Genomic DNA, 3,839 nt, shown 5'->3' with positions numbered 1-3,839 from the left:
ATTCACGTCAGGAAGACGTTAATGCTAACGTTTCTGCACGAACCGGATAGTAGACGAGGACTGAACGTCCAAACGGAATTCCTTATTTGTATAGAGAAACCTGAAATCAAACTTATCCGTCTATACATTTTTCAATTAACTTGAAGTTACCAAAGATATCTTCGAAAGAGAAGTTTGAAGTGTTTCATCCGCGTGCGATTATTTGTAAAATGGCGCCATCTGCTGCTAAAACATAGTAATCGTTTAGTCCTGAAGTGGTAACATATTCGAGGCTCTTAAAGGTGAAGTAACATTTTTGTTGTCAAATACTTTCCTCCGATGTTATTTTAACACGCAAATGCTATACTTTAAGTTCTCGACGTTATTATAAAACACTGTTTTAGTTTATTCACGAGTGTCGCGAATGAAAATGAAGCTACTTTTGCTGACAGTTCGGTTGTAATGACAAGTAAGTTAAGCCATAAGAGAACCTCGGGCCTATTTCAAATGCTAGTTAAAATAAATCAGATCTTAAACATTACATTAACGTAACCTTTACCTCATAGTGACGGTTTTATTAAGGAAATATGGGTCGCCAGATATCCACTGTAGTTTGTACAAAAAAGGAAAGAAAATTAGCTATTATTTACAGCTAAGAGTGTAGAAAGTGTACAAATGAAATGAGAATTATTTATTTGGCCTGGTGGACAATGATATTGGTTGCAGCATTCAATTCAAGCAAATTGAAGTACCATTTTGATTAAATAACATGCCGTTTCATCAAGAAACTTAAATTAAATTGTATTATTTGGCTACGGGATGAAGGCAGTAATGCAAATCACATTACTTATGAAGTTGTTAAATATGTAAATGTGTCCTTTAAGCACTTTACAAGCCATAACCAAAAGCCAAATCACTTTTATCGTGGTCATTAAGCATAATTAGTTACAAAAACAATGTATTTGATCAAGTATTTCAACCAATAAAACAACCAAAATGTGTCTTCCTGCCATTGTGGTATTTTTGTAAAGTTAAAATAACACATTTGCTAAGATTAGCTACATTTTAGCTAGCAGTTTTTAATCACAAACACTATAGAAATGTAAATACATTTTCATTTCAGTTCAACAAAGCTCATAATAATGGGGTGAAGGTGGGGGAGTTTGGGTCAACGATTGCTTGACTGACAGGGAAGCCTGGGTTCTTGCTGTGAGTCTCGTTGACCTGTTAAGGGGAGGTCAAAGGTTACGTTTTGCTGGAAAATAAGGCTTTACCATCCAATGGTTGGTTGTAACAAAGAGGTCTAATTTGTCTGTGATTGTGTGCTTTGAAGACATGGTGTGATTCTTTAGTATTTGGCTAGATTGATTGGCACTCTGACTGACTTTTGACTTTCTTTAAATGTATCCAAAAAAAGAAATGGATGCAATAAATAAATAGTTGCTTCAGTGTCAGAAACTATTTATTTCTGCTCTGAAACGGACTACTTTAAAGTTATTACAGTTGTATGACTCGACTTGTAATTAATAGTATGTGCTTTTGGTTTTTTATTTTATTTTATAAAGTTCTGATAATGTTTTCTATGTAATATTATGATTATTTATTTTTTTAAAAATTAGGTACATACTACTACCCTAAAACTTTAAAGGGATAGTTCACCCCAAAATGTAAATTTACTCTCCCAAGAGGTTCCAAACCTTTATGAGATTATTTCTTCTGTTGAACATAAAAGATGTTTTAAAGAAAGCTTAAAGCCTGTAGCCATTGACTTCATTGCAAGAAAAACAAATAAAATACTATGGAAGTGCCATATTTCCATCTTTCTTCAAAATATCTTCTTTTGAGTTCAAGTCGAACAGGTTCGGGCTCATTGAAGGGTGAGTAAATCACTTTCAGTTTTATCTTTTTAAGGACTCAAAATATAGGATTTTATATTCTATATTATCTATTGTTATTTTCTGCAACTAACTGATCTAAGTTATAATATTGTAATTAGATGCAGTTACAATGCTCATAATCAGATTACCATGACTTCCTTGTGGATTACATGATTATATATTATTTACACAATGGAAGTGAATTATTCATAATTGATCCTCCTCTTTATTTATTAAACTGCTTCGTGTAATAATTTAGTTTTAAATATTCACAATATTAACATGAAAATGTGAAGTAAACGAAAACATACATAAATGGATAAAGACAAAAGGATAAGGTTAGTTAAAAGTAGTTTAAAAGTAATCCAAAGGTATTTTGAATGCATTAAAATAAGCTGGAGATTATCTATCTATCTATCTATCTATCTATCTATCTATCTATCTATCCATCCATCCATCCATCCATCCATCCATCCATCCATCCATCCATCCATCCATCCATCCATCCATCCATCCATCCATCTATCTGCATTCAGACAGACAGATAGATAGATAGATAGATAGATAGATAGATAGAATAAAAATAAAAAATAAGGTAAAAGTAGTTTAAAAGTAATCCAATTTATTTAAATATATTAAATAAAAAAATCTATCTATCTATCTATCTATCTATCTATCTATCTATCTATCTATCTATCTATCTATCTATCTATCTATCTATCTATCCATCTATCCATCTATCCATCTATCTATCAATCAGTCTATTTTATATAATGTATTAAACATACTTTTGGACTTTTAGACTAATTTTAACGCAAATTAAAAGTAATTTAAAGTAACCCAAAAGTAATCTGAATACATAAAATAAGTTAGATTATTTAATTGATGAGTTTTTGTCATGCAAATTCCATCCATCCGTCATTCATTCAACAATCCATCCATCAATTTTAGATATTCAGACTACTTTTGGATTACTTTTAAACTTCTTTTAACTCAACTATAGATTGATGGATGGATGGATGGATGGATCAATTGACAGACAGACAGACAGACAGATAGATAGATAGATAGATAGATAGATAGATAGATAGATAGATAGATAGATAGATAGATAGATAGATAGATAGATAGATAGATAGATAGATAGATATTTTGGATTCCACCTTGATGTTACCTTACTTTATGGTATTATTGCTCTTCTTCTGATCTACACTCGAGATCCTCAAATACTCCGGTGTACATGTGAATGTCTGTGAGGGTTTGTTTTTAAGTCAGAGCAGAGTAGATGTTTGTTTACTAATGCTATGAGTCAAATACTCAAATAGGCCGCATGTACACCAGAGCCCTTTCAAAGCCTTCTTTGTTCTTGATGATATTCTCATCAAAGTGTGAGACTAGTCAACCTGAAAGTCTCAGTATGACAAACTGTTTTACATTTAGCCATCTCCTTTCCTTTCGTTTTCGCTTGGTTTTATAGGTCAGGACGAAACTGGCCTTTGAGCGTTGACATAACTCCTGATCATCCTTATCATAGTTAAATGTTAACACCACACAAGACAAACAGCTGCTCGTATATAAACATATATCTGTATTGAACGTCAACCCCTGGCAGGAGCTATAACTGAACAACAGCACAGGGTGTGGCGTGTGTTTAGAGATTACAGCGTGTGTGTGTGTGTGTGTGTGGATGAGGGAGCACTGTGTGTTTCTGTGTGCGCGTTATGCAACTTTTCATTGCATGCCATAATTGCATGCAGGGTGCGTGACGGTCCAGCTGAGCTGTGATGCATACACTGATGATCTCCATAGTACACACAGACACACACACACACACATACACACACCCACAAACATTTGCATGAGCTGAGACCACACATTTATTCAAACATGGCCACCCACTACGATACAATCACATTAAAAGTCAATTTGCAATGCAGAAATATGGATGTGCTACACTCTGTGGCAGTGCATTTGAAGGCTTCA

This window comes from Danio rerio, chromosome 19 (genome assembly GCF_049306965.1).
Source record: "Danio rerio strain Tuebingen ecotype United States chromosome 19, GRCz12tu, whole genome shotgun sequence".
Lineage (NCBI taxonomy): Eukaryota > Metazoa > Chordata > Actinopteri > Cypriniformes > Danionidae > Danio > Danio rerio.
This window is presented reverse-complemented; position numbering follows the sequence as displayed.